This window comes from Myxocyprinus asiaticus, chromosome 31 (genome assembly GCF_019703515.2).
Source record: "Myxocyprinus asiaticus isolate MX2 ecotype Aquarium Trade chromosome 31, UBuf_Myxa_2, whole genome shotgun sequence".
NCBI lineage: Eukaryota > Metazoa > Chordata > Actinopteri > Cypriniformes > Catostomidae > Myxocyprinus > Myxocyprinus asiaticus.
This window is the reverse complement of record NC_059374.1, coordinates 11270542-11294980: the sequence shown is the minus strand read 5'-3', so window position 1 is coordinate 11294980 and position 24439 is coordinate 11270542. Positions and strand designations below refer to the sequence as shown.

Below are 24439 nucleotides of genomic sequence, written 5' to 3'. Positions count from 1 at the left end.
GGGCAACTGGGTAAATCCAATCCTAGGGAGGTTCCTGTCAACAACACAGCTGCTCCCTTCCCTGTCAAGCCATTACCATAGAGTCCCTCCATCAACATCAAGGTCAATATTCCCTCCAAATACCAAACATTCCTTGATGTTTTTAGCCCCCAGAAGGCTTCACAGTTGCTCCCTCACCACCAATGGGATTGTGCTATCGACCTCCTCCCTGGTGCGCCTTTTCCCCGTGGGCACATCTACCCTCTGTCACCCCCTGAAGAGAAGGCCCTGGAGGAGTATATTGAGGAAGCACTCTAGCAGGGTTATATATGTCCATCTATGTTACCTACGTTTTTTTTCTTTGTGTCCAATAAAAACAGTGGCTTCTATTCCTGCATCAATTATTGGGCTCATAATGAAGGTACTGTGAAGGACAGGTATCCTTTTCCCCTAGCACCTGCTGCTTTATAGCTCCTTTGTTGGGCCACTGTCAACACCAAGCTTGACCTTCGCAGTGCTTACAACCTGATCAGGATCCAAGAAGGGGATGAATGGAAGACAGCCTTCATCACAACCACAGGACTCTACAAATACTTAGTCATGCCATATGGTCTGGTCAAGGCCTACATGAATGAGGTGCTGCGGGACTTTCTCCATCGTTTCATCATGCTTTACAAAGATGATATCCTCATCTTCTCCACCTCACTTGATGAACATGTAGACCATGTCAAACAGGTCTTGCAGTGCCTCTGACAACATCATCTCTATCTCAAAGGGGAAAAGTGCCTATTTCACCAGAACTTTATCCCCTTCTATGGGTACCTGACCAGTCCACAGGGGGTAGAGATGGACATGGTGAAGGTCGAGGACATCCATAATTGGCTACAACCCACCACGATCAAGGAACTCCAGTGCTTCCTCCAGTTTGCCAATTTCTATCGGCAATTCATTCAAGACTTCAGCAAGGTGGCTGCTTCTCTCACTTCACTCCTCAGAAATAAACCCAAATCACTCTCCTGGACACCTGTCAAAATTTATCGCTCTCCACTACCTGAAGTCCGCCTTCACCACCGCCCCTATCCTGAAGCATCAAGATCCGACTAAGCCCTTCATCGCAGAGGTGAATTCTTCTACAACTGGGGTAGGGGCGGTACTGTCACAACGCAATGGCAAACCTCCAAAGCTACTTCCCTGCTCATTCTTCTTCTAGATGATGTCACCCGGTATGTGAGGGCCTGCCCTCGGTGTGCAACTTCTAAGGTTCCCCGTTCTCTCCCATTCAGAAAACTCCATCCTCTCCCTGTTCCATGATGGACCTGGTCTCACATCGGCGTGCACATCGTTACAGATCATCCTCCATCTGACCACAACACCTGCATCTTGTGGCAGTAGATAGGTTCTCCAATGTCTGCCATCTTCCCATGAGACTTCCCATGGCTCTGAAGATGGCAGAGGCCCTTTTCCATCATCTGTTCCGCAACTTTGGCATTCCAGAAGACATTGTGTCAGACCGAGGGCCCCAGTTCCTCTCCAGGGTCTGGCACTCCATCTCCCTCTTGGCGGTTTCCATCAGCCTCTCTTCCGGCTACCATACTCAGACAAATGACCAAATAGAATGCACCATACCATCGATCATTGGTTCAGGGAGAGTGAGAGAACAACATTCAGAGGCTCCTCAGTACCATCCAGGAGACCCGGGATATCAGCCTTCACTTCCCATCACGAAAGTTAAGTACCCGCTACACTGGCCCATTCCCTATTCTTCACCAAGTAAATCCTGTCAAAAACTGGTTACAACTTCCACCACAATATAAGAACAACCCCACCTTTTATGTCTCCTTACTCAAACCATTCTCTCCCTCTCTTTCTGACTCCCCAGGGACTGGTGAGGCAAACGTTCCTCCTCCGCTGCTCCTAGAGGATGGTCCAGCATATACTGTCCAGACCCTCCTGGACTCACTGCATCGTCTAGGGCGTCTCCAGTATTTAATTTGCTGGGAGGGGTACAGTCCCGAGGAGTGGTCCTGGGTCTAACGAGACGACATTCTTGATCCTGCCCTCCTCACTGAGTTCCACCAGTCCCATCCAGACCATCCAGCACCTCATCCATGATGTCAAGGAGTTTGAGCCTCTGGAGCTGCCTGTGGGGGGGGGGGGGGTTGGGTTCTGTCACACCCTCTCCAATCTCTCCTCCTCCCGCTCTCACAATAACCACCTCTCCAGTGTTTTACTTTGCCCCGCTCTTCATTTCACACACTTGTGTCCCATTCCCTTCATCAGTGTCTTGTGTATTTAAGCCCTTCAGTTAGTTCAGTCTTTGTCAAGTCTTGATTGTGCATACACCCTTCCATGTTTCAAGATATCATCTGACCCTATCCTCTTCAGTGTTTGCCAAGTTAAGTGTTACTTGTTATTTGTGCTTATTTTGTTATTGTTTTACTTTGTACTGTTCTTTTATTTATTAAAGTACTCCAGCAATTGGGTTCTCCAAAAACATCAGTCTTCCTCATCCTTCCTGCGCCTGACGGTGTCAGATATGAGAAGTATATTTAATGCTTATAAGGCACTGAAATTGAGATGAATACAATTAAATTTGCTTCTGCTGCAGCCACCTGCCAAAGTGGCTAATAAGAGTAACTGAGTTACCTGCCACTGCCGATTTCAACCCACATTTGGAAGGTGGGCGGGTGTTAATGTCAAGCCCTGGTTGTATCGTGTAAGTTCATGCAGCATGAACCCAGTCCCCTCATAAACGTGCATCAGAGAGAGACCGGAAGTAAACAATTGTATGTATCTTTCTCACCCAACACAATGGAATCGCTTTAGAAGACATTAATTAAACCACTGGAGTCATGTGGATTACTTTTACTATGATTGTCTGTGCTTTTTGGATCTCTAAAGTGCTAATCACCATCCATTTGCATTGAATGGACCTACAGATTATAGATATTCTTCTAAAAATCTTTGTGTTCTGTTGAAGAAAGAAAGTCATACACATCGGAGATGGCATGAGGGTGATTAAATGATGAAATCATTTTTGGGTGAACTAACCCTTTAAAGAGTAATCACTTCGAGAGTACGTATGTTGTACTGAAGAAGAACAAAAGAAAACTATTTAAAATTAGGCTGCAAGAAATGCCAAGGGTCAGAGAACTTGTAAGTCACCTTGCCACCCGTCCGCAGCTGGACACCATATGCTTTCCACTGCTTTTCGTTCTTGCTATGCAGCCAGGGTTCAATACCTCCCCCACCCACTGAGCAGTCCTACCCTTCGTCCAAGGCTTCTTCTCTATTAGAAAAGACAAGCTATCAGACTACGCCTACCATCCCTCCAATGCCTATTGTCAAACCAATCCCCCAACAGATTTCATGGAATCTTTATGCTAAATATTTGCGTTCTTGCTCTAAGGGTTACGTAAATCTGATAAACAACAGACCATTTTAGCCCCCTAGTGGTGGTGGTGTCAAAATAAGCCACACCAGAGAGACCTCCTGAGACATGTTTAAAACTATAAATATTGTAGCATGTGGTGACCCACAGTTCTTCTAAAACATAACACAGGACGAATTCCCTGCACATGAAATGATGGTAATTTCAAAGTGTTTTACAGGAGGTATTTAAAATAATACTTTTAATTTTTGTAAAGTGTTATTCTTGTTGCATTAAGTCGTTTATAAAAATTTTATTTGAAGTGATTTACTTATATGTCTTTTGTGTATATTATTAAACTAAATGAATAATTCACACAGTATCTTTTAATGTCACATAATATAATATGTGTAAGACACCGTGGCTAAAAATTACCATTGTTTATTTTAAAGATGTGTAAAAAATAATACAAACTTTGTTTACTCCCTTCCTCAGGTCAATGAAGGCATCCTTTGTGTAAGCAAAATGGAAAAGTTTACTTCATGTTGTTTAAAGATCTTGGATACATGAGATATGTTTTCTTTAGTTTGGGATTTATTTTTTATTTAGTTGTTATTAGCTTTAATGTCCTTATCATTCTTGCAGTATTTCTGGAAAGGACATTGCACCAACCGATGTACATTCTGATTTCCTGTTTGTCTATAAACTCTGTGTATGGTACAGCTGTTTTTTTCCCAAGGTTACTGGCAGATCTGCTGTCTGATACACACACAATCTACCATGAAGCATGTTTCTTACAGGCTTTTGTCATTTACACATATGTCATATGAGCTGACAATATTAATGCTAATGGCATATGATAGATTTGTTGCAATTAGTAAACCTTTGCAATACCACAACATTTTAACTCCCACATTTCTAACAGTTTTGATCATTTTAATCTGGATGTTTCCAATTATTTCTATTGGTATTGCAGATTTTTTAACTGCCAGACTGACAATATGTGGTAACAAATTGCTGAAGGTATATTGCCACATCTATGAAATTGTCAAGATCACGTCTTGTGTGATCAACACTGTTAATAATATTTATGGCCTAATTGTTACAGTCACAACTGTTTTTATCCCTTTGAGTTTCATCATATATTCATATGTTAAAATTCTTATCATTTGTCAAAAAAGCTCACGAGAGTTCAAGAGCAAAGCATATCAAACGTGTGTTCCACACATAGTGATCCTTTTAAATTTCTCAATTGCCATTTTTTGTGAGCTCACATTGAGTTGATTTGTGAATGGGGAGCTTCCTTTAGGCTTAACTGTATTTCTTTCACTCGAGTTTCTTATTGTACTGCCATTCATAAACCCTCTTGTTTATGGTTTAAACTTAAACTGATATTCACCAAAAGAATATATGCCTTTTAAAAGCCTCCAGATGAACTGTTCCATTTATGTTGTAAAAATCTTAGACAGACAGCGATGTTTTACATTTTAAGATCATTGTCCAATCAAGCAATCATTAACCTTTTTTCAAAGCTGTATAATGTCATGCACTAAATGTTAAGATAAAAAAATTTTTTAAAAAAAGATACAAACAAACATTTGTTGGAAACACTCAAAAAGTTGCTCAAATGTAGACAAAGACTGGTCTGTCGCAGTTGAAAACATTAGCATGTAGCTTGAAATTTGTATCATTAGGAGGGCATCCATATCATATGTGCTCACATGAATAACTAGTCTTGGGTAGATTACAGATTACATGCATTTATGAAATGTGAATATTTTAAAAATAATGTTTTGATGGTTTAAAATGTTAATGTTTATTCAAATAATTGAATTAAAATTTTAATAAAATTATTGGTGCCTATAACTTCAATATTTCTTTTTTCTATATATGAAAAAATATATTGTCAAACAAATTATTCTTTCATAGAATTATTAGGTTATTACATTTACATGATATGCTCAGGATATATATATATATAATGTATAAAATGTAACACTTACGAAGGTAAAGGAACACAAAAACACGCACTGCTTTTCAACCAGCTGCGACAAATCATAAAGACATTCAGACACGTGGACAAGATTCGTACATCTCTCTCTGTCCTCTGCCGCTGTCTCCTCTCCTCAAATACTCCCGCCACCCCTCGCTGGAACATGAGGCCGGTGTGGCGCACAGGTGTAAGTCATTTGCCAGTTATCTTCCCGGCCTCGCTCTGCCCAGACGCTGCTCGGCTCCGCCCTGCTCACCACATACCCCCATCGCCGAACTCAGGTTGGGGATTTCTCTGGCCTGTGACCTACTCCCCCCCATTTCTAGAGAGGAAGCATCAACAGGTTACACCGGTCTCCGGATCCGACCTGTGCATGCCTGGGGTGGGGGAACAGGGCGAAAGAGATGAGAAAGGGAAGAGGGAGTTGGAATAACAAAAGGGAGAGAGAAAGTAAAGAGGAGAGAGAGAAAGGAGCTTGCCGGTCCCAGATACGCCATCGAGTGGTCCTCGGCCCACTGTCCTTCCGTCCGCAATGCCGAGTGACTGCACTGGACCCCTTTAGCCATTCCTTCTGGTTGCCGGTTGATGTGGGGCTCCAGCGCCACCAGAACGAACCCTCCCTCTGTGTCGTGACCCCCCAGTCAGCAGCAAGGACTCCTTGGACGGGGCATCCTTCCATCTTCCCGGGTTTTGGCACCAATGTTACAGATAAAGGAAGGTAAAGGAGGAAGCTGGGACTGGCTTGACAAACACATAGACATTTAATAACACTTTTCAGCATCCAAAGAAACAAAAACACGCACTGCTTTTCAGCCAGCTGCGTCAAATCAGAAAGGCATTCAGACACGCAGACAAGCTTCATACATCTCTCCCTCTCCCCTGCCCCTGTCTCCTGTCCTCAAATACTCCCGCCACCCCTCGCCGGAACGCAAGGCCAGTGTGGCGCACAGGTGAAAGTAATTTGCCACTCATCTTCCCGGCCTCGCTCTGCTCAGACGCCGCTCGGCTCACCACATATATATATATATATATATATATATATATATATATATATATATATATATATACACACACACACACACACAGTACTGTGCAACAGTTTTAGGCACTTGTGAAAAATGTTCATAGTGAGGATGTCTTCAAAAATAATGAATTAAATAGTTTTCATTTATCACGTAATGTCATACAAAGTCCAGTGAACATAATAAAAGCTAAATCAATATTCAGTGTGACCACCTTTGCATTTAAAACAGCGCCAATTCTCCTAGGTACACCTGGATACAGTTTTTCTTGGTTGTTGGCAGATAGGATGTTTCAAGCTTCTTGGAGAATTCGCCACAGTTCTTCTATCTATTTTGGCTGCCTCAATTGCTTCTGTCTCTATATGTAATCTCAGACATACACGATGTTCAGTGGGGGGCTTTGTGGGGGCCATGACATCTGTTGCAGGGCTCCCTGTTCTTCTATTCTAATCTTTTCTATTTGCAAAAGTAATGTTTGGGAGTCTAAAATTTATATTTCCTATTGACACACTAAAGCTAAAGATATAAATAACCATCTTAAGACAAATGCTTTTGTGAAACATCTTATGTGCCTAAGAATTTTGCACAGTACTGTATATATATATATATATATATATATATATATATATATATATACACTATATTGCCAAAAGTATTCGCTCATCTGCCTTTAGACGCATATGAACTTAAGTGACATCCCATTGTTAATCCATAGGGTTTAATATGACATCGGCCCACCCTTTGCAGCTATAACAGCTTCAACTCTTCTGGGAAGGCTTTCCACAAGGTTTAGGAGTGTGTTTATGGGAATTTTTGACCATTCTTCCAGAAGCGCATTTGTGAGGTCAGACACTGATGTTGGACGAGAAGGCCTGGCTCGCAGTCTTCGCTCTAATTCATCCCAAAGGTGCTCTATCGGGTTGAGGTCAGGACTCTGTGCAGGCCAGTCAAGTTCTTCCACACCAAACTCGCTCATCCATGTCTTTATGGACCTTGCTTTGTGCACTGGTGCGCAGTCATGTTGGAACAGGAAGGGGCCATCCCCAAACTGTTCCCACAAAGTTGGGAGCATGGAATTGTCCAAAATCTCTTGGTATGCTGAAGCATTCAGAGTTCCTTTCACTGGAACTAAGGGGCCAAGCCCAGCTCCTGAAAAACAACCCCACACCATAATCCCCCCTCCACCAAACTTCACAGTTGGCACAATGCAGTCAGACAAGTACCGTTCTCCTGGCAACCGCCAAACCCAGACTCGTCCATCAGATTGCCAGATGGAGAAGCGTGATTCGTCACTCAAGAGAACGCGTCTCCACTGCTCTAGAGTCCAGTGGCGGCGTGCTTTACACCATTGCATCTGACGCTTTGCATTGCACTTGGTGATGTATGGCTTGGATGCAGCTGCTCGGCCATGGAAACCCATTCCATGAAGCTCTCTACGCACTGTTCTTGAGCCAATCTGAAGGCCACATGAACTTTGGAGGTCTGTAGTGATTGACTCTGCAGAAAGTTGGCGACCTCTGCGCACTATGCGCCTCAGCATCCGCTGACCCCGCTCTGTCATTTTACGTGGCCTACCACTTCGTGGCTGAGTTGCTGTCATTCCCAATCGCTTCCACTTTGTTATAATACCACTGACAGTTGACTGTGGAATATTTAGTAGCGAGGAAATTTCACGACTGGACTTGTTGCACAGGTGGCATCCTATCACAGTACCACGCTGGAATTCACTGAGCTCCTGAGAGCGGCCCATTCTTTCACAAATGTTTGTAGAAGCAGTCTGCATGCCTAGGTGCTTCATTTTATACACCTGTGGCCATGGAAGTGATTGGAACACCTGAATTCAATTATTTGGATGGGTGAGTGAATACTTTTGGCAATATAGTGTATATATATATATACAGGTGCATCTCAATAAATTAGAATGTCATGGAAAAGTTCATTTATTTCAGTAATTCAACTCAAATTATGAAACTCGTGTATTAAATAAATTCAATGCACACAGACTGAAGTAGTTTAAGTCTTTGGTTCTTTTAATTGTGATGATTTTGGCTCACATTTAACAAAAATCCACCAATTCACTATCTCAAAAATTTAGAATACATCATAAGACCAATAAAAAAAACATTTTTAGTGAATTGTTGGCCTTCTGGAAAGTATGTTCATTTACTGTATATGTACTCAATACTTGGTAGGGGCTCCTTTTGCTTTAATTACTGCCTCAATTCGGCATGGCATGGAGGTGATCAATTTGTGGCACTGCTGAGGTGGTACGGAAGCCCAGGTTTCTTTGACAGTGGCCTTCAGCTCATCTGCATTTTTTGGTCTCTTGCTTCTCATTTTCCTCTTGACAATACCCCATAGATTCTCTATGGGGTTCAGGTCTGGTGAGTTTGCTGGCCAGTCAAGCACACCAACACCATGGTCATTTAACCAACTTTTGGTGCTTTTGGCAGTGTGGGCAGGTGCCAAATCCTGCTGGAAAATGAAATCAGCATCTTTAAAAAGCTGGTCAGCAGAAGGAAGCATGAAGTGCTCCAAAATTTCTTGGTAAACGGGTGCAGTGACTTTGGTTTTCAAAAAACACAATGGACCAACACCAGCAGATGACATTGCACCCCAAATCATCACAGACTGTGGAAACTTAACACTGGACTTCAAGCAACTTGGGCTATGAGCTTCTCCACCCTTCCTCCAGACTCTAGGACCTTGGTTTCCAAATGAAATACAAAACTTGCTCTCATCTGAAAAGAGGACTTTGGACCACTGGCCAACAGTCCAGTTCTTCTTCTCCTTAGCCCAGGTAAGATGCCTCTGACGTTGTCTGTGGTTCAGGAGTGGCTTAACAAGAGGAATACAACAACTGTAGCCAAATTCCTTGACATGTCTGTGTGTGGTGGCTCTTGATGCCTTGACCCCAGCCTCAGTCCATTTCTTGTGAAGTTCACCCAAATTCTTGAATCGATTTTGCTTGACAATCCTCATAAGGCTGCGGTTCTCTCGGTTGGTTGTGCATCTTTTTCTTCCACACTTTTTCCTTCCACTCAACTTTCTGTTAACATGCTTGGATACAGCACTCTGTGAACAGCCAGCTTCGTTGGCAATGAATGTTTGTGGCTTACCCTCCTTGTGAAGGGTGTTAATGATTGTCTTCTGGACAACTGTCAGATCAGCAGTCTTCCCCATGATTGTGTAGCCTAGTGAACCAAACTGAGAGACCATTTTGAAGGCTCAGGAAACCTTTGCAGGTGTTTTGAGTTGATTAGCTGATTGGCATGTCAAACTATTCTAATTTTTTGAGATAGTGAATTGGTGGGTTTTTGTTAAATGTGAGCCAAAATCATCACAATTAAAAGAACCAAAGACTTAAACTACTTCAGTCTGTGTGCATTGAATTTATTTAATACATGAGTTTCACAATTTGAGTTGAATTACTGAAATAAATGAACTTTTCCACGACATTCTAATTTATTGAGATGCACCTGTATATATGTTGACTCGACATCCTTATGATGCTTCAAGAGCCTCAGCAAGTGCTATGAGCTCAGCTACTTGTGCTGAGTATTGTCCAGAAAGTGCTCCTTTCTTCATAACTGTTCCATTAGCCTATACAATTGCCAATCCAGTATGTCGCTTCCCTTCAGTGTAGTAGCTGGATCCATCTACCCAGAACTCTTTATCTGGACCTTCAAGAGGAATTGGACTAACTGGACCAAGACTTTCCTCTTCCACTCGCTTTGCACACTCTTGCGACATTCCCTCACGTGGCTCCAGCATCATTGTTGCAGGGTTTAGTGATGTGTCGCTATTGATTTCCACTCTCAAATCCTTAGTCAGCAGAGTTGCCTCCCATTGCTCTCCTTGCATCAGTAATAGTTTTGATGTTTGTGTTGTTCAACAAGGTCATTACATTGTGTGGAGTATGTAGTATGACAGTTTGCACACTTACCAGGTCTTCCACAGCACCAACTGCCCACGTCGCACCATCCAGAGTTTGGCCCATCATAGTAGCTGGACTCTTTGTGGAAAAGTAACCAACTGGTTTGTATCGATCACTTGGCTTTTGACACAGCACTGCTTAATTGGTTGCATCTTCCACCCGGGTCCATAAGTGAAATGGTAGTCAACCATCAAGAAGTCCCAGGGCTGGGGCAGCAATCAATTTTTGCTTCATGGTAGTGAACGCTTCGTCTGCCTCTGGTGTCTAGTCTATCTTTTCCACTCCAGGTTTTTCTCCTTTGTACAAGTCAATGAGAGGACTGGTGATGCTGGCAAAATCAGGTAACATACTGACAACAGTAGTTGAAAAGTCCCATCACCTTTTGCATTCCTGTGACCATTAGAGGTTTTGGAAGTTTCTGCAATGCCTCTACACACTATGTTGTCATCCTCCGCCCTTTGATAGATATCTCTTGGCCTAGATAGATGACTTTATCTTTGGCCAGTTGTGCTTTGTCAGGGTTGACTTTAAATCCCCCTTCTCGAAGAGCTTGTAGAACAATTTTCAGTCCAGCTATGTGGCTATTTTCATCTGGGATTGCAATCAACAGATCATCAACATATTGGAGGCAAACACTTCCTGTATGCTTGATGTCAGCTTTTTGTGAAGTTAAGAATTGATCCAAAGTACAATGAAAAACAATGGGAGAGAGGTTGAGACCTTGTGGGAGCCGGTTCCAGACATACTTTTTCGCCCTCACAGTGAAGGCCAGTTTTTCCTGGGATCTTTTATCAACTGGTATTGACACTGGTACTGACAACACATCCAGCACAGTGAATATTTTTGCATTTCCAGGAATGTCATTCAGAATGGTGGTGGGATTGGCCACAATGGCCAATTGACCCCATACACCTTCTTTTCCCCAGTCTCTGGAGATTGGTTTGGCAGCACAAACAGAACTTATATAGTGCATGTATGATCTTCAGGTGGTATTAGACCTGCTGTTGTGGCGATTTGGCGGCTGTCAATGAAAATGATCATGTTCAACAATAGGAGGGTATCCATGCCAATGAGGCTTCCTTGTGAATTTGGCCTTACCCAAAAATATGTCCATAAAACTTCATCTTCATATATTTGCAAGGGTACTGGGGTATGCTTTTACGAAATGTTGTGATGCCTCCTCCATCTCCTTCAACATCTATGGTTACATTTGTTGTGGGTAGGTCCAGGTCGGTTATTGAAATGGCAGCATCAGTGTCTACCAAACATTCACACTGATGGCCCCCTATTAATGCGGAAATAAAAAGGCGATTGTCTCTTGTCTTCCTCATACAGGGGGCTGCTAATTCCTATTGTGGACGTATGATCCCCTCAATGAGCTGCAAATTTGTGCCGCAGTCTCCCTTGAGAGGGCTGATCAACATTTTTGACAGCAACCTGTTTAAATGATGGGCCATTACCTTCTACTCCTCTTTTAGCCCAGCAATCCCTTCAGTAGTGACCACGGTTTCCACAGTTGTCTTCTATCTGTATCCATATTAGATAGAACAGCTGCAATTCCCTTTTCAGTTTGGCTTGTTTCCTCCTCCTTTATCTGATCTTATAGCCATCTCTAGGCAACCTGCCCATTGAGAATGGCTTGACGTTCTCCTGGTGTAAATGGCCTTTCTTCAGTTGTTGTCATCTCGAAATGGGATTCTCCTCCTCTGACTGGAGGTGAAGAAGAATCAGGATCTACTTTGTCTATTGTGACTAATTCATCAATCTCGTCACTCCAGTCTGAATCATGAGTACAATCTGGTGTATACATCAGCATTTCTCTGTTTGGCTGGAGGGATTTCGATTTGGTGATTATTGGAGCTGCTTGGGAAGAGGCAACATAAATTTTACCAATTGTAGCTCCATTCAGACCTATCACCCGAGGCTGTGTAAGAGGGGAGCTATTTTCACTTATTACAGGCAGTGGTGGATATATTGGTTTGTAAGGAGGTGGCGATAAAGTCTGAGTCAACAGGTGCTTGCGGATATTTTTGTTCAGCCTCTGCTATTATATCTGTCCAATCTGGATCAAATGAACCACTGCTGTTTGTCTTTTCTTCTTCTGAACTTTTGATGGACATAATTTTGTTCAATTTATGATATGCTTCAATTTGAGGCCTCATTGCATCAGCAAGTGGAATGGGACAACCATCAATGTGGCATCAAATTCCTCCTTGTTTCAAAATCCAATGACCTGTCAGTATTGGACATGCTTGTAACTTGACAGAGTCATTTTGGCTTTCTAACTGTAAGGGGGTTTAGTGGAAAGGAGGAGGCAAGAACCGGCTTGACAACTTAAATAATAATAATTTAATGAACAATTTAAACAAAAACACAACCATAAACACACAGTACAGCTGCCTGTAATTCTCTCTCTCTCTCGAACTGTCATCCCCGGCCGCCTTTATCCCTCGCTCTACACTAACCAATCAAACTGTTCATCAATAGACGCATCAATTTTCAGGCCTTTCTTCAACAACTCAGCCTGCTTTTTCTTGTTCTTTTCAAGAAACCATTTTGTGACAGTTTGACAGTTACTCTCAGCCATTGTGCAGCTGGGATATATGTGTATGTATCTGTTTATGTATTTGTGATCTAAATGTCTAAATCTATCTTAATAAAAATCCTAAAAGAGAGGAAAGGACATGTGTGTGATTGATCTGAGTGTAAGAGCCAAATGTATATAAAGGAATGTGTGTCCAGTCAATGTGTGTTTGTGTCCTCTCTTACCTAGCAAGTCTTAGAGTGAGTGGGGGAACTCTCAGGAGGCTTCTCCCTCCCTTACAGCTCTCTTTCCTGTTTGGATAACTTAACGAAACAAACGTTCATTAATTTTGTACCTTTTCTGAATACTTTTAACCATTTTTCTTTGTCTCTCTCTTTCTTTTATTCTTTCTTCTTCCCTCTTGTTCCTCTTAACAGTAAAACTACAAACAAACTGAATTGCTAGCCCTTTTTGGCCTCCCGGTCATGACTCCTGACCTATTTAACCTTGTCTTATAGCTTTAAATCGCCTCTTTCCCGAGGTCAATTTCCTCTTGTCCAAGGTCAATTTCCCATTTAAGTTAAAATTTGGAGCTTCACTGTTCAGATCAACTCAACCAACCAGATAAACCTAACTTAGCCAAATCAACCTAAATAGCCAAATCACACTAAAATTAATCTTAAATTTAGGAACTTAAATTTAGCTATGTCTGACAATTACTAAATCTTGGCAAAACCAATTGGTATTTGATAACACAGGTCTTTACAGCAGTTCTTAGACAATATGTCTCATCATTGACTATTATCAGGCAGAGTTATTAAAAATTATCAAAACAAAGTCTTACCTGATTGTTCTGAGACAGATTGAAGACTTTAAATGTATGTCTTTTGTTTCCCCCATTGTGACTCACAGAGCCAAGAAACAACAAATTTATTAAATCTTTAGTTATCAGACATAGAAGAGAAAGAAAATGTCAATTATAATGGTGTTTTGCGATGGTCTTCATTTGCTCGGGCTCTCTGTTTTTTTCTTGAAGAGCAGTCTCTCTAAAAAAACAGTCTTTCTCTGAAGAAATACATTTGCAGTATGTATTTAAGCATACCCTATCAGTTTAAAATAACTTCCCTTCCCCTTATAATGTAAAACACGTCACACATACAAACTTCAACTCATATAAGGAAAGCTTTCACATACAACCTATATAAATCTTCACATGGCAGTAAGAGCATACAAGACACACATGATGTAAAAGCACATATCCAACCCATATAAAGCTTACATATGCAACCTTGAGTCTTACAACAGGCTTTAGACATGCCTTGACATACACAACTTAACAAAAAGACATAATGATCAATACTGCTACTAAATGATTATGAATACTGATGACAATTAACAGTGATTAATAAAACTAATGAGTAATAATACTGCAGCATGCAAATTTTAGTCTTCAGACAGGCCCAAGCACTATGGCACCATCACCACCTGGTGGCTCTAGAGGTCAACAAAGCATGGTGGGTGCATGCATTTGAGAGGGTAAATATAAGAGGACTATTTCAAAGTCACACAAAGTGTCACACTTCCTGTTGTCAGTTGGTGGCACTAAGAACCTGACCCACAATAGCCACATCCATGCGATCAGCCCCCATGAACAAATAGCACCAATATAATTTAAATCACACAATGCATGCAGAAAATATAGGACACTTCCTGTTTCCCACTTTTTCCATTAATTTATTGCCTCACCATGGCAACACTGTTCGATATATTAAAAATCTGTTCGCAATTTAGCATCTTCAATTTCTTGGCATAAGGTTGCCAAAATTTTGTGACAGTCACATGAATCTCCTAGGAGGAATATTCAAAAGTTGAGGGACTGCAATTTTCCAAAAATGCACATTAAATCCAAAATGGCTAACTTCCTGTTGGGCGGAGCTAATGACTGTAATTTTGAAAGTTATCCGGCATGAGAACATGAGAACACTATATGTAGCAAGTTTGGTGACCGTAGAAGAAACTGACCCCACCACTTTTGTCAAAAGGTGGCGCTACAGAGCTCCCCAGCCACGCCCATGTGTTAACTTTTTCCCAGGCCTAATGGCTGACAACTCTGATGTGTGTGCAAAATATTATGAAATTTCAAGCATGCCAAGTACTTCAAAAACATGTGAATATACAAAAAAAGGAATAATGACGTTTAATGCGTTGCCATGGCAACACTATTTAAGATATTAAGAATCTCTTCAGAATTTTAAATCTGCACTGTCTTGACTTTATAAAAAAAATGTAAGCAATTCAGGTAAACATAAGAGGAATATTTCAATGCCGGTTAAAAGTGCCACACTTCCTTCCGCCAGTTGGTGCTGCTATGACCTTGACCCACAATAGCCTCATCAATGTGATCAGCCCGCAAGGCCAAATATACGGCTCAATTTTGATGTAAATCACACAATGCACGCAGAAGATATGAAACACTTCCTGTTTGCCTTTGTTGACATTAATTTCAAATCGCCATGGCAACACCATTTGATATATCAAATCCGTTTGCAATTTAGCATCGTCAATGTGCATGATGTCACCCACATTTGGTACCTGTAACATGAATCCCCTAGGAGGAGTATTGCAAATTCCAGGGTATGCATTTTTCAAACAATCCAAAATGGCTGACTTCCTGTTGGATGGATTATATGACTGTCAGTGTGAAAGTTGTCCAGCTTGATGAGATCTATATATATATATATATATAAAGTTCGGGACTGTAGCTCAAAAGGGATGTGCTACAGAGCCCCTCGAACATGCCCATCTTCTAGGTGGCCCTACAGAGCCCCCTGTACATGCACATGTATGAACTTTTGCCACGCCCTAATGGCTGACGACTCTGAGGCATGTGCAAAATGTAATGAGTTTTTGAGCATGTTAATGTAGCATCTGGACAAATCAGACACACAGTTATTCATTATTTAACAAATAATCCAACAGACATCTCAAGACCATAAAAAGCAAAGGTCCAAGAAGGCCCAAGCAGACTCCGAGATGTCGGCTCTCCCACTAATCATGAGCTTTTACTCCCCCTTTGCTGACACTAGTCCAGCAACTAGTGGACCTCAGAGACATTCCAGGTGGAGGATGGTAGCCACATGCAAAGCAAAGGAATGTAGGAAGAAGTAACTCACTCCATTACCCCATAGGAAAGACACATAAAGCCCATAAAACAGATATTTCTTCATTAATTTACAGACAAACTGTTCTATAGATGAACATGTATATCCTCAAGACATTATGTGTATGATTATTACTGTCTTGTATAGTGTATTTTGTACTGTATACCATTTTGTGCATGCTTTATGACAGAACCACTAGATAATGTAAAATTATTGGTATCATGCTTCCTATCACATTAATCCTTGTGTGATGCCCTAAACATTGGAGTATAGCACCCCCCTTATAGCATGCATTGTATGCTTGTTATATTAATCAGAGCATAAAGGGACACAAACTGCTAGCTTACTCCAATCATGCAAATGAGTCAGATTCCAAACAAAGGAACTTTTCCTGCTGGAAGATTGCACCTTTCTCATTGGTCAAGCCAAACTCGAGAGGAGTGGCCTCCCTCAGGAGTTAAAGGGCACTGTCGGAGTGACCTCCCTCTCTCTCTCTCCCCTCTTCTCTTTCTCCCTTCTGCTCATGGTTGCTGCTCGTGTGGGACCGGAAACACCCGGTCCGACCGTGAGGTCGTGGGCCGACAGGCCTTAACACATCAAGCCATGTGTAACTTCCTCGACCATAACGGAGTCAAACTAACACCGCAAGTGCATCATCATTTCTTCATTCAACATGGAAGAAATTGATTGCAACTTCAACACCATCAACTCAAGGAACCATCAAGACTTTCTCCTGAGACTGCATCCGGGTTCTCTCTCTCATCAGCTAAGGCATTGCAAGTAACGTACAATTAACTAACTAAACAAAGGTTTAGTATATGCTGTGATAGATGATCAATACTGAGTGTTCGCTGGATGAACAGATTAATTGATTGTAATGTTAATTCAGCTACATCGAGTTAATTCTATTAGCTGATCCAAATATTTATAATTGATTATAACGAGTTATGATTAATTATTCATATTCCCTTTTTAAAGATAATTTGACTGTGGTATGTTTTGATAAATAATCTCATCCCTGTTTTTAAAAGATTTCGCTTCAAAGCTGTACCTAAATATGTGTAATATTATTTTCAATAAGCCATGAGAATAATATTACTCCAATAAGTGAATTAATCATAATTACCTTATTAAAGCTAATTCCTTACAATAGAAATTATGAGCGGATACAACGAGATGTTGTATTACGAATTTAATGGTGGAGAATTTTATTCAGACAAATAATCTAGCTATTTGTCATTTATCTAATTTATAATGGTTGTCAAACGCGACCAATTCCATTATAAATTCCCTTACATAATAATGTAGAATAAGGACAGTTTAATTTAATTCCTAGCTCACACATACTGATTCCCTGCATATAATGGAGGTATGCGGGCACTTTAACCCATCCCGTGTACATTTATACTACCAAATTCGCTACATATAATGGTGGGAGAATGCGTGCAAAGATCTAAATTAGTTATTTGATGTAATTTGCTACATTAAGTGCCCCAAAAGCCCCCGAAACCTTGAAAAAAAATGTATAATCCTTAAGAACAATAGGGCCTCCGCACTTTCAGTGCTTGGGCCCTAAAAAGAGTGTGAATCTAAGAGCTAGAGATAAAAGATAACAAAAAGATAACAAAAGTTAATGGGTAACACTTAATAACTTTCATTAATAAATCATCAAAAAACATTATGTAATGCTTAACAGATAATTAGTTAATGTTTATTCAAATAGTTTGAAATATTAGATAATGCACTTGTTAATGTTAACTATTGAATTTAACTAACATAACATAATGCTTTACAAATTATTAGTTGATGTAAATTCAAATACTTACAAATGTTATTAAGCTTTTATTCATATATAGCTTTGCACTTTTTTAACAACTATAAACAATTTTAACAAATGTTACATAATGATTAACAGATCATTTTTTAATGTACATTTGAATGCTTAAAAGTTTTGGGAAATGATTGGTATTTTTCACCACTTCATACAGAAGAAGAGAATCAGAATCAGCTTTATTGCCAAGAATGCTTACACATACACGGAATTTGTCTTGGTGACAGGAGCTTCCAGTGTACAACAATACAAAAACAATACAAAAACAGCAGCAAGACATAGATAATAATAAAAAAATAACACATACATACAGACACACACATACATGCACACACACATACACATGGGTAGTGCAAATCTAATACAATATGTTATGTACAGTGCAAATGTTTTTTTTTTGTTTGTTTTGTTTTTTCTTGTTTTTTTATCCAGAGGAATGAAATGGCAGAAGAGGTTGGATGTGTTGGATAAATATAAGAAAGACTAAACTGTGTATTGCACATAGTTATTGCTCAATGGGGCAATTTAACTGTTCATGAGATGGATAGCCTGAGGGAAAAAACTGTTCCTGTGCCTGACGGTTCTGGTGCTCAGATCTCTGAAGCGTCGGCCAGAAGGCAACAGTTCAAAAAGGTACTGGGCAGGGTGAGTGGGATCCAGAGTGATTTTTCCAGCCTTTTTGCTCACTCTGGAAGTGTATAGTTCTTGAAGGGGGGGCAACCAATAATCCTCTCAGCAGTCCAAACTGTCCTTTGTAGTCTTCTGATGTCTGATTTCGTAGCTGAACCAAACCAGACAGTTATTGAAGTGCAGAGGACAGACTCAATGACTGCTGAGTAAAACTGTATCAGCAGCACCCGTGGCAGGTTGAACTTCCTCAACTGGCAAAGTAAGTACAACCTCTGCTGGGCCTTTTTCAATGTGGGTCTCCCACTTCAGGTCCTGTGAGATGGTAGTGCCCAGGAACCTGAATGACTCCACTGCTGCCACAGTGCTGTTTAGAATGGTGAGGGGGGTCAGTGTTGGGGTGTTTCTCCTAAAGTCCTCAATGATCTCCACCGTTTTGAGCGTGTTCAGCTCAAGGTTGTTTTGACTGCACCAGACAGCCAGCTGTTCAACCTCCCTTCTGTATGCAGACTCATCGTCATCTCGGATGTTGCCGATGACAGTGGTGTCGTCTGCAAACTTCAGGAGCTTGACTTAGGGGTCCTTGGCGATGCAGTCATTGGTGTAGAGGGAGAAGAGTAGTGGGGAGAGCACACATTCCTGGGGGGCACCAGTGCTGATTGTACAGGTGCTAGAAGTGAGTTTCCCCTGTCTCACAAGCTGCTGCCTGTCCGTCAGAAAGCTGGTAATCCACTGACAGATAGACATGGGAACAGAGAGTTGATGTAATTTATTCTGGAGTATAGCTGGTATTGTGGTGTTGAAAGCTGAACTAAAGTCCACAAAAAGGATCCTTGCATATGTCCTTGGTCTGTCCAGATGTTGCAGGATATGATGCAATCCTATGTTTACTGCATCATCCACAGATCTGTTTGCTCGATAAGCAAATTGAAGGGGATCTAGAAAGGGTCCAGTGATGTTCTTCAGGTGGGCCAACAGCAGTTTCTCAAATGATTTCATGACCACAGACATCAGGGCGACAGGTCTGTAGTCATTAAGTCCTGTGAGTTTTGGTTTCTTTGGGACAGGAATAATGATTGAGCATTTGAAGCAGCATGGGACTTCACACTGCTCTAGTGATGTATTGAAGATCTGTGTGAAGATGGGGGCCAGCTGGTTAGCACAGGATCGAAGACATGCTGGCGAGACGCCATCTGGGCCTGAAGACTTCCTCATCTTTTGTTTCCGAAAGACGCGGCTCACATCAACTTCACAGATCTTAAATGCAGGTTGAGTAGCAGGAGGGGGAGGAGGGGGGTTGCAGGAGGTGTTGGTGTTTGTGTGAAGTGAAGGTCAGAGCGGGTGTGGGGTGTGAGATTGGGCCTTTCAAATCTGCAGAAGAACACATTCAGGTCGTCAGCCAGTTGTTTGTTCCCTACAGGGTTGGGGGTAGGAGTCCTTTAATTTGTGAGTCGTTTCATGCCACTCCACACTGATGCAGGGTCCTTAGCTGAAAACTTGTTATTCAGCTTCTCAGAGTATCTTCTTTTAGCCACTCTGATTTCCCTGTTCAGTGTGATCCTGGCCTGATTGTACAAGACTTTATCCCCACCCCTGTAAGCATCCTCTTTGGCTTGACGAAGCTGCCTGAGCTCTGCTGTAAACCACGGTTTGTCGTTGTTGAACTTTAAATAAGTCCTAGTAGGAATGCACATATCCTCACAGAAACTGATATATGGTATAACCGTATCTGTGAGCTCGTCCAGGTCTGCGGGTGCAGCCTCAAAAACACTCCAATCAGTGCAGTCAAAGCAGGCTTGTAGTTCCCGCTCTGCTTCATTGGTCCATCTCTTTACAGTCCATACTACTGGCTTGGTTGATTTGAATTTCCGCCAGTAGGTTGGAAGAGGATGAACCAGACAGTGATCAGAGAGTCCCAAAGCTGCTCTAGGGACAGAGCGATTTGCATCCTTTATTGTTGTGTAACAATGATCCAGTATGTTCCTGTCTCTGGTTGGGCATGTGATGTGCTGTTTGTATTTGGGCAGCTCACATGTGAGATTTGCTTTGTTTAAATCCCAAGAATAATAATAACTGAGTCCGGGTATTGTTGTTCCGTGTCTGTGATTTGATCAGCCAGCTGTTGCTGCGCTGTGTTCAAACACGCGTTTGACGCGATATACACACTCACCAGAATAAACGAGGAAAACTCCCGTGGCGAGTAGAAAGGCTTACAGTTAATAAAGAGCGCTTCCAAATTAGGACAGCACATCCTCTTTAACGTTGTTACATCTGTACACCAACTTTCATCGATATAAAAGCATGTTCCACCACCTCTCGTTTTCCCCGTTAACTCCGCGATGCAATCCGCTCTGAACAGCTGGAAGCCCGGAAGATGTAACGCGCTGTCCGGAATGGCTTCACTCAGCCAGGTTTCTGTGAAGCACAAGGCAGTAGAGGTTGAAAAGTCCTTGTTTGTGTGGGTGAGGAGATGTAGTTCGTCCATTTTGTTAGGAAGAGAGCAGAGATTCGTTAAGTGAATACCTGGCAGCGCTGTTCGAAATCCGTGCCAACGGATTTTGACCAGCGCACCGGCTCGTCTCCCTCACCTGCGTCTCTTGAACAGCAGAGCTGCGCCTCCAAATAAAATGTCTAGCAAAAAGTCTGAATATTCAAAAACTGGGAAAAGATTGTCTGGTACATGCTGTCGAATGTTCAGCAGTTCATCTCTATTAAAACTGACTGGAAAAAGGTTACTAAACACAGGACAAACAAACAAAAACAACAAAAGAACTGAGGAGCTCCACACCGAGGCGGCCATCCATGGCGCCATCATGATAAGATCCTATTACCCTATTCATGTTTACAAATTATTAATTAATGTCCAGCTAATTAGTAACCAAGGTCTGTAAAAGCCACACATTTATTGTTTGTTTGTTGATGTATGTATGTTTTTACTATATACACATCTTTACAAATCATTTATTAATTATTTGTTCATATTTTTGCAGTACCCAATCTAAAGTTGAAACTATTCATACATTGTTAATGTTTATAAAGGTTTACTAATTATTATTTAGTACCTTTAAGGGCTAAATAATAATTTATTACTGTTCAAAAGTTTAGAGTCACTTACTCATTCTTTATTTTTTTCACATTTTAGAATAATAGTAATGGAAATATGTGAATTATGTTGTGACTAAAAAAATCAAAAATAAATCAAAACTGTGTTATATTTTAGCATCTTCAAAGTAGTCACCATTTGCTTAGAATTTGCAGAAATGTACTCTTGGCATTTTCTCAACCAACTTCTTGAGGTATCACCCTGGGATGCTTTTTAAACAGTATTGAGGAGTTCCCATCTATGTTGGGCACTTATTGGCTGCTTTTCTTAATTATTCGTTCCAAGTCATCAATTTCAAAAACTTTATTTTAAAATAAAATTTTAGTTTTGTAATTAAATAAATTAATATGTTGGCACAATTATATTTTTGTCTACAAAACTAATTTAAAACATTTAAGCATTCGCCTTCAGATCAAAAGGTTTTTAAGATCATGAGAAACATTTCAGGCAAGTGACCCCAAACTTTTGAACGGTAGTGTAAATATATAACATTGTTACTTTACACCTTATTTTGTATTCAATTTTTGCACTTTTACTCTGTCTTTTTTTTTTCCTTTTTCTTTTTCACACCTAATTATTTTCTATATTGCACACATCTGTATTTACAGTAAAATGCTTTGGCAATATTGTAAATGCTAACAGTCATGCCAATAAAGCTTTCTTGACTTGGCAGCAGAACTGAACGCATATGAGCAGACATGAGTAAAGATGGCAGAATTCAAATCGCACACTTCCAGGGGAACCTGCGCCAGCCGACCAAGTACCATTGAGATGAAAGGGAACACTAAAGGCCAATACATTTGCCTAGATTTTCTTGACTCGCGCATGCGGTCCTCACCTGTGCACGTTGTCTGTGCATGCACTGGCCATTGACTGTACTAAGAGTATCACAAAGCAGTTGTAGTGCGCATGTGTCGAATGCATTCCTATTCGTTCACGGTCAGAAAATAATATTCACAAAGTCAGCGCAAAAACAAAGTAGACCTGGGCCTTTACAGATAGCTTTCTCAAAGTACTGTAGACCTCCTTTATTAGTTGCAGGTGGTAACTGGGGAGAGACATTCACATTCTAGAGCAGGGATGGGCAACTTTGAAGGGGCAATGGCCAACATTTTTTCTCCTTTCTACAAAGGGGCCGGATTACAAATCCACACTCTAACAATGTTTACCCCTATACTCAATTTCCTCATTATTGTGGGTAATCTATGCACAACTAATGCAATGTTCTTTTAAAGATTGTGTTACCTATATTAACATTTTTATTTAACAATATTTATAAAAACTAATATAATTATTTTGTAACTTGCATTTTTACTAATACATGCCGTTCACATGTACAAATTCATGTTCAATTGACAAGCAATATACTTTAGACTCATTTGTATTGTCTACGTTTGGCAACAGACAAACACACAAATGAACAGACAATATTTTCAACCCCACCTCATAAAACAGCTTATAGGTATCAATAACAATACTGAATACAAGAACATAACATTTCAGCACCACAACATACACGCACAGACCGAACAGTCCCGTGCATCAGAGAACATTCTCTCTATTCGCAAGACTTTAACAATCAGCCAGGCATCTCAGCTGCGCATTTCTTCAAAGTTTCTCCCTCTTATAACAACTTTTTCATTTTTTACAAGCATGAGCGAAACAGCATTAGATTTCTTTGGTGATTCCTGCACTGTCACGGATTTCATAAAAACTTTTGATGCCTTTTACCCTTGTATTTTATTTACCCTTTACATCTGTGAAGAGAGCAGCTCTGGTGTATGTATCTCTCATACTGTACACCTCTTTGATCAATTGATCAATGGTGTATTTGCGAATCAAATTGAAATCTTTAATGACAGATTTCGTATCCAGGCAAACAAAAGACAAGGGTTTCACCTGCGTACATTAACAATAGCGCGAACTATGTCGCTGACAAGCTGAGGTCAAATTTAGCTCAATTTACCTTATAAATAATGAGCAAGTGTAAGATGTTGCATGCTAGAATCCTAGAGCGATCAACAGGTCTGCTAAGAACAAGCGACTTCTTCTGGTCAATATTTGTAATAACATCATAAACATCATAAATCTTTACATAATCTCTTTTTCAAATAAATAAAATCAATCCTCAGTCTTGTCTGATGGGCCGTATTCAACGATACAGAGGGCTGTATATGGCCCGCAGGCTGCCAGTTGCCCATCCCTGTTCTAGAGCATTTAATTGGACAAAAATCTATGTAGCGCAGCATCAATATTTTAGGTCCATATATAATTGAGACATATTTTAATTTGTTTTATTATAATAATAATTATTATTATAATTGTACTTAAATTATTAATTTAATTAATCTGCTAAAATGAATTGTCAATGTTTTGGAAAACACTAGCATAGAGATGACCCCAAAAACAACACACATGAACTACAACCCACTAAACTCTAATTTTGATTTCATGCTAAATATTTGCATTCTTGCCCTTAGGGTAACGTAAATCTGGTTGACCATTTTAGCTCCCTAGTTGTGGTGGTGCCAGCAATGATGATGCAAAGAAAGCCACACCAGAGAAGCCTCTTGAGACATGTTTAAAACTATAAATACAGTAGCATGTGGTGACCCACAGTTCTTCTAAAACATAACACAGGACGAGCTAATTCCCTTGTAGTATATTCGGTGCAGAACAACATACAATTGCTATGCAAAATGACTTGAATCCAGGAAAACCCAACCTTTTAACCCTGGAATTCCTCAAAGCCATAAAACTAAGAGACTGCCAAAATGGTACCCTAAAGTCTGGCATGGCCTAGCTAAATGAGATGAACCACATCTGGCCATTAAAGCGAACAAAGGAGACTTGTCCAAGATCACAGGATCTTGGGAGACTGAAGCTCCCTTT

General features: G+C 40.8%; 1 pseudogene; it reads left to right on the top strand.

Moving 5' to 3' along the window:
- The first annotated feature begins 1412 nt into the window (after positions 1 to 1412).
- Positions 1413 to 4741, top strand: LOC127422097 (olfactory receptor 51I2-like; annotated as a pseudogene).
- Positions 4742 to 24439: the final 19698 nt, after the last annotated feature.